Source organism: Metopolophium dirhodum, chromosome 6 (assembly GCF_019925205.1).
Source record: "Metopolophium dirhodum isolate CAU chromosome 6, ASM1992520v1, whole genome shotgun sequence".
NCBI classification, from domain to species: domain Eukaryota; kingdom Metazoa; phylum Arthropoda; class Insecta; order Hemiptera; family Aphididae; genus Metopolophium; species Metopolophium dirhodum.
Genome location: NC_083565.1, coordinates 22,481,895 through 22,494,104, shown reverse-complemented (window position 1 = coordinate 22,494,104; position 12,210 = coordinate 22,481,895). Strand labels below are relative to the sequence as shown.

The window sequence follows — 12,210 nt, the reverse complement described above, 5'->3', positions numbered from 1 at the left end:
ATATGTTGTTCTTATACGTGCGCTATTTACGACCGTTTTATAGCCAACAATTTTTGTTGCATTTATTGATCGCGTATTAATATTTATTACATCATTATTAATATAGATATATTATACACACGTTTAATGGACGACGCGTACTCAATAATAAACGAGTGATTAATATTATTATTGTGTCACAATATTTTATGTTTACCTTTTTTTTCATAAATTCTACAAGTTCGCGTGCATATTTATATAAAAAAATTCAAGTTTTTATTTTTTTAATCAAACTATTATAATATACTATAATTATTGTACCCATGCGAGACTGCGTGAATACGACGACGTGTTATCCGGAAGATACGAATGTAATAATTAAGGGTTGAACTCTTGTAAGAATTATCTCACGTGAGCTGGTGAATTCCGACATGATAATATATATGTAATATAAACATTTATAAGTATATACATATATTTATAATTTATACATATATAGGTGCCTACGATACGATGTCGATAACGATTTTGGCCGCGAGAACGAACGAGTGTAAAACGTTCGATGTGACAATATAAATCGTTCGTAATTATGATTCAGCAATAATATACCGTATTGAATGAATAATGAATCATTACAAATTGCACCGACTTAAATTGCATTAGTGTACAAGATTTTTTTTTATTCGATCCGCGTCGCATTGAACGTCTGGAGTACCGTTTATGCATGTATATATATTGGACGAGGTGTATTTGTAGTATACGTACAAAATAATATAATCAGGATTCGAATATTTTTAGCTTACGTAACGATTCGAATCTTCAGAAACGTATTTGTAGAGGGTCAAGTGTGGAAAATTCCATCAATGATTAGAATAGTTGACGTTTAAGTACTGCTCTTCAAACACAAAACATATTATTTGTTGCATCATCGTATGGCAAAAAAAAAACTTTGAACAAATCCATATACATAGTATATACTATATATATATACATGTCGCACATAAACAACACGTACCTATTGTATATAAGTATTATATAGGTGCTATATAGGCGCACACCGATATTAAAACAAATTCGAATGTAATTTGAACAGAGGTTATAATATTATATTATTATTATGTATGTATTTTATCTTAAGTCACCTCGATAAATTCACGTCGGTACTTCAAAGTTGGTTAATATTTTTTCTCATTCTCGCTGTATAATATGTACGGCAATTTTATTCTATACACAGCCCGCGCACGGTATAAACCAATAATTGTCATAATTGGTATGTGCTTGATGATTTATTATTTCTACTAGTGTAGTACGCGTCTGTTGTATATAGCTTTACAACAGATAATTTACCGTGACGTAATAAACTCTAAAGTGTTACTAACATGATATCCGCTTCGCGTAAAATGAAAATAAAATATAATAAAACACAGTCCGATATTTTTATTAAAAAATTAATAATAATATACATTGCTGGGTAATAATATTATATTATTATTATTATTATTATACAGAATCCTCGGAATGCCGACGATATAGGTCCGTTACATTAGGGATTTTCTAAAATATATATGGAGGTGCTAATGTAGATGTATATTATATCTAAAATTCACTATAATACTATATATTGTATCGTAAATGGTGGCAATGACTATATATTATAATAAATAGTAGGCAATTAATATTAAAAACATCATAATAATATGCAGTTATTCGATCAGGTGACATAATAATATTATAATATTATGTTAAACAGATGGCCGATAGGCATAACCGACCGCGTTTAGGTTTGGTATTTTATATTATTATTTAACGAATAATAATAATAATAATAATAATGTGATGATATACCTACCTACCTACCAATACGGATTACGGGACGCGGCGAAGAAAGTTCCACACATGGAAAGAAATCGCTTTGATCATGCGTACCTAAATGTTTTACATTATTTCACGGTCGATTACCATATTATACGAATTTGTCACGGATTACGGCGTGCATATTATTATTATTCGGACGGTTGTGGTGTACGGGGGGGGGGGGGGGACGTTTCGTCGCGGATTCGGACGAGAAAATATACGAAAATTAAAATAAAAAACGCCGCGACAGCACACGACCGCCGAGATACAACAAATACAATCACGAAAATGTTATTTCAATATTCCGAATGCGTTCGGGAAAAGTTCAAGACCCGAACGGACGCCGCAGACATTAGGATAGGTAGGTTACCTATAATATATAGCTCGTCGGTATATATTATGATATTTCGTAAGAGATCGGTCGTCGTCGTCTTTATAATATTATACGCTCGTAGGTACCTATATAGTATAATATAATATGATATTATACATTATAAACATCATAGACGTATATAAAATATTATATAGTACGCGTTAAGGTCGTAACCATATTATGTGCGCTCAGTATACAAGTACCAATAATAATATATAATAGTCAAGCCTAGGAAAGATAATGATAATTTTGAATCGAGTAGAGTTAGGTTGATATAGAAAAAATTTAAAAAAATTTCCATATCCTAATTTTTTTTTAACTCGGTTAATAGTTAAAAGTTATAGGGCGAATCTTACAATATTAACTTATTGATTTAAGTTATTTATTTTTTTTTTTCATAAATATGTTTTTTGGTCTGGTACAGATATTTTATTTTTTTAACCGATTTTCCAAAATAGACGTTTTAGTGGTCATGGTTCCTTATTAACAAAAACATATTAATTATGATGATTCGTAGATTTTCCTTGGAGAGGAAAATATCGAGCAGCGTACTATGGTTTTAATATATAAATAAGTTAGTAATAAGGTTTAAAATAATAAAAAGTGAATGTTTATGCAATATGCAACTTCAATAATTATTTAATTATTTAATTATTTATAAACTAGCCTAACTTGGATTTGAATAAAAATCAATTACCCAAGTGTACAATTAAGTTAATGGAAATAAAATTAAAGAAATTAACTTAACTTTAACTTTTTAACTAGCTTATGTTTAGACTTCATAATTATAGTATACACGGCGTGTACAATCGTCGTTTTGGTGTTTGAAGTATACGGACGAGCATATAATTATATAACATAATTAATATCGTCGAAGAACCAGCCGGAGAATATAAAACATTTCATACGGAGAAATGAGAATATTTCATAATATTCAACAATATTATGATGTATTCCATGTTGAAGTGTCAACTTGCAAATCAGAAGTTCAATCTCCATGGGACACTCCTTATATAAGTATCAACCCGCCCTAGTACAACAAATCTCAAGAATTTGAAAATATAGTGATTATTACCTATTATATAGGTATTCTAGGTATAATATTAAAAAATTTTCAAAAATCAGAATTTAAGTAAACTAATAAATTATTCGAGGAACAAATCGGGGTGTACATATTATGTTTGACGGATCACCCTGTTTATGGATCACCGCGATGTGCGCATACAGGTATGCAATATATGGATCCGAGCGCTTCAGCACTGCTACAATTTAATATTATATTATATTTAAACACAAGCTAGTCTCGCGGACAACGCCGCGCGGGATGGCTAAAAATTAAAATATAATATTATGATTTTGCTGCCACGGCGAATTACACCCAAAAAGGAGTTAATTAATCACAATTTTTTTTTCGGGGTTATTCAGCTAGCACCTATATTCAGCTGGTACATATTATGTAACAGTCGCGCGCGTAATACATAGTCTCTGCGGTGTATTTTCCACGACGGGCTCCCCAATCGGTCGAAACGATTATAATATACCTCGAATAATAATATACGCACGTACCTATATATACACATACAATCTGCAATATTATGCACGATCATAGATCATACATCGCGCGCGTTATAATAATCGTCGATCCGATCACGGGCACGACCCCCGTCGAGTATATTTGTATTTATATTATTATATACGCGCGCGGACGGATTACGTATATTGTGCGATAGCCATTATACACACACACACACATATATATATGTATATTATATTATTATACACACGCGATGGCGTACTTCTGTCCGGGAAAATATTATAATAACATTTCGTCGGGTTTCTCGTTAGCGCGACGACGGGACACGACCCGGCAACCTGTTGCTGCTGCTGCTGCTGCTGCTGCTGCAGTAGCCGCTCGTTTTCGTTTCGCGCGCGTCTTCCGGGTGTGAAAAGGCGCGGCTCGTCGGAATGATATCGGATATTATAACGGACTTCCGACGACCGCACAACAGATGGACGAAAGAAAAGAAATAGCAGCAGTGGCATAATATAGGTATATATACTACAGGTAACCTATAGGTATATGTACTACAACTGCGAGACTGCACATAGGTAGCAGCAGCCCAGTGTAAACGTCATGATATACATCGCGCGTGTGTATCTTTATGATTCACGATTACGCATGCGTATATAGTATACAGTATTGTGAGAGCTGAGATGACCGTATTATTATTAGAGCTATATATATTGGTGCACATGATAATTTTTTATTTCCTTGCTGTTATTAAGGTTACAACAACGAAGATAATTGCCAATAGGCTTATTACTTTTAGTTGGGTATAACCCATATGAGTTTGTGGTTCTACAAAATGAAAAATATTTACATTATTTACAATTGTTCACACCTAAGTTTCATTATAATTTATAACACAATACGGTCATTCGGACAGAATCTAAATTCTTAAAAATATTTCGCCTACCCATACGACGTAGTATGTGTGTGTGTGTGTGTGCGTACTTTACCCGTATTTCGGGTGTGAAAACCAGCGGCTCGTCGGAAAAATATCGGATAATATGACGGACTTCTGACGACGACCGCACAACAGATAGACGAAAGAAAAAAAACATCAGCGGTATACTACTGCGAGACTCATAGGTGCAACTATAAATTAAAAATAAACCTTATAGACGGCTTATATCTAAATCAATTAGGAATATTTTTGGGGAGGCTAAATCTTAGTCAGGAGGTGCTAAGCCCCTTTCCCCCTCTAGTTGCGCCACTGGCGAGACTGCTCAGTGTATACGATTCTCTATTGCGCATAAACAATATTGTGAGAACCGATAGATGACCATATTATTATTGAAGCTATATTAAATTGGAACACATTATAATTTGTAATCATTTATTACCGATATAACATATCATATTTGTTGTAAAATCTTTTACCTACTTATATACGTCATGTGTGTGTGTGGATGTGTGTATGTGTGTGTGTTTATATGGATGGGGGAGGATCTTGTTATTCTTGATCGAATATAATTTTAATAACATTTATGACTTATAATATTATCTGGTTCGAGAAAGAGGCCAAATACAATATAATAATTATGGCTATATATTATATGATTTATATGCACCGGCATAATTTTTTTTTGCAACTTCTGATTATTGATTTTGTTAGATTAGATTTGATATAATAGGTCTTTAAGATGACTCTACAACTACACTATATGGGTACAGTAAAATTACTATGTGTTTCCGTGAATCAAATTAATTTTGACTCATGCAAAAAGTAATTTGAAATACAATGTAGGTATATCATTGCAAAACTTCTCGATAATTTTCTAATACCTACCATTTTTAAGACTGATGGAAAAGCCCAATTTTTTTAGTGTTAATTGTGACCACGCAGTCATTCCAAACTACCAAAGTGTCATATTTTTCCGCATTTTTAGTTGCAAAATACATTATCTTTGCATAACATTTTTAATAAACCAAATGCATATTTTACCAATTTTGATTGCACATAAAATATCTAAACTCTAATAATTATTATTAGCGGTTGGAAAAAGAACTAAATACGCCTAAAAACGGTTAAATTCGAAAACGTTCGATTTGCGTTTATAAGATATAATATATATATTATATATATTATACAATACTATCAAAGTATCAAATATATTTGTATAGTTATCATAGTACTATAGTTGGATATATTCGTATATTGGACCTGTCGCGATATAATCTCAATGTATACACAATATTACAGTATTACACACACATGATATTATACACTGTAGGTACCCTGCCGAGAGACAGCCATTCGGATACGTTGATTTTGAAGCTAAAATATACAACAGTCGTTATTATGATAGTACGAATAGACTATTAGGCCCGAGATATCAGGTTATTTGGTGTATAGGTACCACAGATGAAATCGATTACGAACGTATTCTTAATTTCTACGATCGTTCCGAACGAATATTGCTTTTAATTAATTAATCCAAAACGATTCGTATATGACTAATGGTTTTGAATTTAATTGTGCACGCTCAAAATACCAAACGCACATAATGATATATTATTATAATATTATACACTAAGAAATCCAGTATCTACCGTAACTGGCTTATTATAGTTTTTACTTTCAGATGGGATGTAATAATATTATTATATTTTTTTTTTTATTAACGAATGTTTCGGTTTAATCAAAATATTACACAACGTAATTTGTTTGCAGATAGAGCAATTTCAAATCGGTCAACATAACGCTTATTGGATTGGTAGCACGCATCATATCTCATATATAGATGATAATAATATTATTATATAATATAATATTATATCAATAATCTATATAATATTATAGTCTCAATCATCTAATACGACGATAAATTATAGATATATAGATACTTCCTTGTTGTATAAATATAGACCACACACCAGAGTCAATCGTCAATTATTTAGAGCTTATATATTATACAGCAATAGGTATATACACTTTACATGCCTTTAGCTATACACCACCTACACCTATTTAATAATAATTCGATCACGACTCGAAACAATATGATTGTAAATAGATACACCAATTTGATGTTAATTTTATTATACTTTTCATTCAAGTATTACAATATTATACTCTCGTAAATTTTACTTACTACCCACAACAACAATTTTACTACATAGCCAGCTCTTCCATACGCAAAGTCACAGTTCACATTTTTAATAATACGTTGATGTTGCATTGAAATCGCTGCACGATATTTCGTAACAAGTCAGACAAGGGTACAAGACAAGTATTATTATAAATTACATTTAGGTAGGTATATATTATTATTATGGTGTGGTCGGTGTACCTATATTACAACAACTTAAAAAAAAAAAATTAAAAACAAAAAAACTCTCCTAACCTGTTAGTATTTAATATTTATAATATAGGTAATAATTTAATTTGCGATAAATTGTGTCGATTATAACCTATATTATTTGATTCGAGAGTGTATGACAAATAATATTAATTTAATTTTTATCTTTCTTTTATATAGATATATAATAATATACCTAGGTATGTATATATTTTATTGCAAAACACGTCGATTAATAGTTAATTAGAGCATTCCTACGTACTTTGAGTATGACGTCCACATTTAATAAACCAAATTAAAATTATATTTACCATTTATATGACGTATTACTTATATATTTGTATGTATAAGTCATCAAAGTCTAGTTGAGATTCATAAAATGGGCCTCATGGCGCTCAACTGTATACCAACTTCAAATTAAAAATTGGTACTATAATGATATTTCAACAAAAGAATTTGATTTAAAAATAAATTGTTATAACTTATAAATATATATAAAAAAATATAACACGAATTACAGTAATTATTACAACTTTTTCTTTACACCGCAGTAGTTATATTCTACATTTTAAAACAGTGAGTTCCTTTTAGCCTACCTATAAACGTTCAATATTTAATAACTACACGACCGACCGCGCATTAAAGTCTCTCGAGTCACACTCCGTGTTCTATCAATATGTACTTATCCGACACTCGCGAAATCGCAAACGTTTAAAATATTATTTTATTATATCGTGCATATATATATATGTATATAATATGACGTGCAACGTTATTTATGTCTTACAATACACGTGTAACGGGTATGAATATTATAATATCGAACATATTTGTATTTTACTCGTCATTCCGCGCGGCGCCGGTCCAATCGCGGGCGTACTTACCTATATAATATGTATTTATTTACACGTTTGTTTGCACAACGGATGTGTATAAAAACACCACTACCTGCCTATACTATGTATGATAATAATAATATGACGTTCGGTCCTCCGTCGCGCAATGAGTCCCCGGAAGGCATTTGGCCCAGAGTACTGGCGACGGGCAGAATATAATAAGGACGATCGCAGTGATGTATACAGCAATTACACGTAGCTGCAGGTATATACACCGGGGTCGCGGGCACACGCTCGTTTTACCATTTACCTCGCGCCGTACACAGCACAGTTTATAATTTATATATTATATAATATACTCGGTCCACATAAAACATATCATTACTATAAGGCCGCAAAGCGGCCGAGCCTAATAGAATTAATTTTCCGGCGTACGTCGTATACAATATTATTATTATATTCTACCCGCGTCTTCGTCATGCAATAATAATAATAATAACAATATCGTCGGCTCGAATCGGTTCACACGTTTCACGTCGTTAATATTATCGTTATATACCGGTAACATGCTTACAATATACGTATATACGAGTATATTATTACATAATGTGACTCGTATTATTATATTATAATATGCACCCAGCGCGCGGGCGTAAGACGAAGACGCGCGGGAAAAAGAAGCCATCGAGACGACTTTAATTCGTCGTGGTTTTAAACGTTATCATTCCATATTATATTATTTTATGTTACATAGGTACCGTATAGTTAAAATACTTCTAATAATATTGTCATATGTAAAAAAATAAAAATATATAACATAATGCGTGTGTCCACAAAAACCGGATACACAATAACTCGGTTGCTTATATTTCGCAGTATCCCATACATATTTTTGAATTCTGTTTGCGGTACTCAAGTCTTATTACGATATATTTATACTTCAAACGCCGCGCGATCTCATTTCCTATATGGATATTATAATATCATTCCAACCGAAAAGAAGTTAAAGATCGTTTTTCGCGACCCGACGGATGCATATAATGGTCATATAAATAAATTATACATGGGACGTATATAATATATTTACGCCGCGTAGTGTAATATACGCATATCTAAAATATTAGGTTTACCTATAGGTACAACAATCAGCTGCAGTATATTATATTATAATACGGTTGCAGGAATAGTTAGGTATACTGCACTGTTATACATCGTGGTATAGGTAAGTACCTACTCACCGCGCAGCAGCTGTCGTCGTCAAATAGATAGTTCAAAAGTCTGGAAAACGCGTACCTATATATATATATACGTCGTGTGCGTTTTAAATCACGGCAACATCGCGTGCGAAAACCGTGCGATTTCTACTCGCTGGGCACCCAAACAGAATAAGTCTATAAATCTGGCTGCGGTGGCGGTAGTGCGTATAATATATATTTTACATCGTCGCGACGTATATTTTACCTATAAATCGCAAATCGGAGGCGTAGAAAGTTTGCGCGCCTATATTGTATTTGCAGTGTGCAGCTATTGCGAATTTATCGTCCGTTGCGCTTTCACCCGCGCTCGCGCGAACAATAAGGCCGTTATATTATTATAGTCGTATATGCCTGTGTATAATATGTTTATAATGTATTTATGTATATATATATATATATATAAGTAGGTATACACGATCGTACAACATTGTATTATTATAATAATATATAGATGTATATATGAGCGTGCACTACGTATAAAGGTGCACGGCACACAATGCTGCGGCGACTTGTGTATACTCGCGGTGCTGCACTTCGGTACGAGAGGACATTTTATAATATAAATTATGCACGATAAATAGTGACGTCGTGAAAATTACAAATTTGTCGGACCGGGGACTGACGATATGGGGCCCTTATACGATCGTCCTATTGTTGCAGTCGTAACCGTAGATACCGCGGTGCCTACCATGGTGCGTGTGTGCGAGTGGGTGGTAATATAATATATTAGAGCCGGTCGCGTCGGGAATGCGGAAGAAGTCATACGCGCAATCGCGCAAATAATTATCGCTCGCCCAGGCCGCGACGAGACGACACCGATCGCCGCGTTAATTGCACATATTTCGCTGCGGAAAAGTGTGGTATAATATTATTATACAGTAGGATCTAAGGATTTAAAAAATCGCCGTCTTAAAAATAGTGAAAAATGTCTGTAGTGTTGGAATGAATAAAAGTACATATTTTAATGAGACGGAAAAATATGGCTACTAACAAAATCACAACACGCTTATGGTCGAGAAACAGAGCGTTATAGAGAATATTATAAATTATGTATAACAATATTATGGTGTATTAAAATATGCACCATATTATATAGATATTATAGACGTATATACAGGTACATATTATATATATAATAAAATGTTATGATATACATCAGTGGCTTAGCCAGGATTTTTTAATTGGGGGGAGGGGGAGGGGGGGTTGTAGGAAAATGTAGGATTGCACTCTCCCTGAAATGTAGTCATAAATTCTTTGTTTTCCTTTTTTACTAATAATTATAATGCAAAATATATTAACAAATAATAATAGTATTTATATGTTATAACAGTCTAATGTGGCAACTCTTTCTAATGGCCATATTTTCGATAACTTCGTCAATTGTCACTCTATTCGTCACGGGGGGGAGGTTGTTTCACTGTATATATATAATATAATATTATCATGCGTACTTGAATTCGTTCGTAGAGGATTCACGTTTTTTAAATGTCAGTGCCACTACATAGCTTACGTTATAGCCGTTATAGGTACGTCATAAGGGTGCATACAACGAACGATTTAACGATGCGGCGAGTTAAGGGTAGACACACCCGTTATATCACCCGCAAACCATAATATTATCTGCAGCTGCCGAAAGCGGCCATCATCCGAAAACCACCCCACCATCGAATACACATCAATTCCATCATTACAATATCGACGATAGACCCATGTAAGAACCAAATCGTATTCCTAAAACGTTAGGTTGGACAATCTTATACAATTGCCTATTGTATTTTACGCGAGCGGTGTATTATATACATATATTGTACCTACTTATATTATATATTATTATACGCGCGCATGCGTGCGAATGGAGGATTTCGGCGGGACAACCGCCATTTTATTTTTCCGGTTCACAGCACGATAATGATATTATGACGCATATATAGGTTTATATTTATATTATGTATATACGTATAGGTAGCGCGTTACACGTGGAAGGCGACATTACCCACACTTGCAGCGCGGGACCGTCGTAGCGTGACGGAATGGCGTCCGCGCGGTTATAATATATTATTATTATTATTATTATAGGATACAATGCGATATCATAATATTGTATTACATATTTTGTATTCGTGTTTCGTACACTGCTTATAAGGCAGTTATGGCTCCTGTATTATTAACGTGCGTATTGTTTAGGAACACCTTCGCAACTCCCTTTTGGCCGCTCACCATATTATATGTTATTATGTACCACAAAAAAGAAATAAATTCACGTTGCTATATCGTATTACCGTGGTACAGGCCAAACGACACCACGTCACTACATCAGAGGATCAGATTTTTATGGGCTAGCAGTACCTATACGATTTTTAAGTATTAAAAGCACTATATATTATAAAAGCCCAGGAAGCTCATATTATTATTGTTATATGACGTACCCATATTACATCGTTATATAATATTAACTTTAAAATTAGCTTCTTGGTTTTGAGTTTTGGGGTGGGTATAGAGGGTAACGGTGAACTGGTGAACTTTACATTTGCACCCATCCGCTCAAAACATGAAAAAGGCATTTACTTTCACACTTTTAATTGCCTGGCGTCGTAGTAAATACTAAAATACTAGTTAGCATCAAATATTGTTACCCATTGGTAACACACACCCTCCACCCCTTAAAAAACTAAGAGGCGGTCGCTTAACGTCATAGTAAATAATATAATACATTAATACGCGCCTATTATGTTATTAGCTCTCTATAATAATATATAATTATATTATATTTATGCATGATATTATTCTTACTATGTACGTGCTATTGTAGGTAGGTACTTATACCATATTATATTATATTATTACAATAATAACGCGTCGCAAAACTCGTCCACTGCAGCGAACCCCGCGATTTCTTCCCGGAACTTTTTTTTCATTACTTTATAATCGGATATTATTTTTTTAATTCCAATTATAAATAATGCGCGTTGTTCGTATTATTGTATTATTATTATTATGCACGAGACCCGCCTCCTTATTCATCTGTTAATTAATTAGTGCGCGCGTC

General features: G+C 33.3%; 1 protein-coding gene across 1 annotated transcript in view; it reads right to left on the bottom strand.

The window, feature by feature from the left end:
- LOC132947060 (uncharacterized) overlaps nucleotides 1–12,210 on the bottom strand; it is a 140,770-nt gene that overhangs the window by 75,973 nt on the left and 52,587 nt on the right. The gene's annotated exons all lie outside the window — the stretch shown is intronic.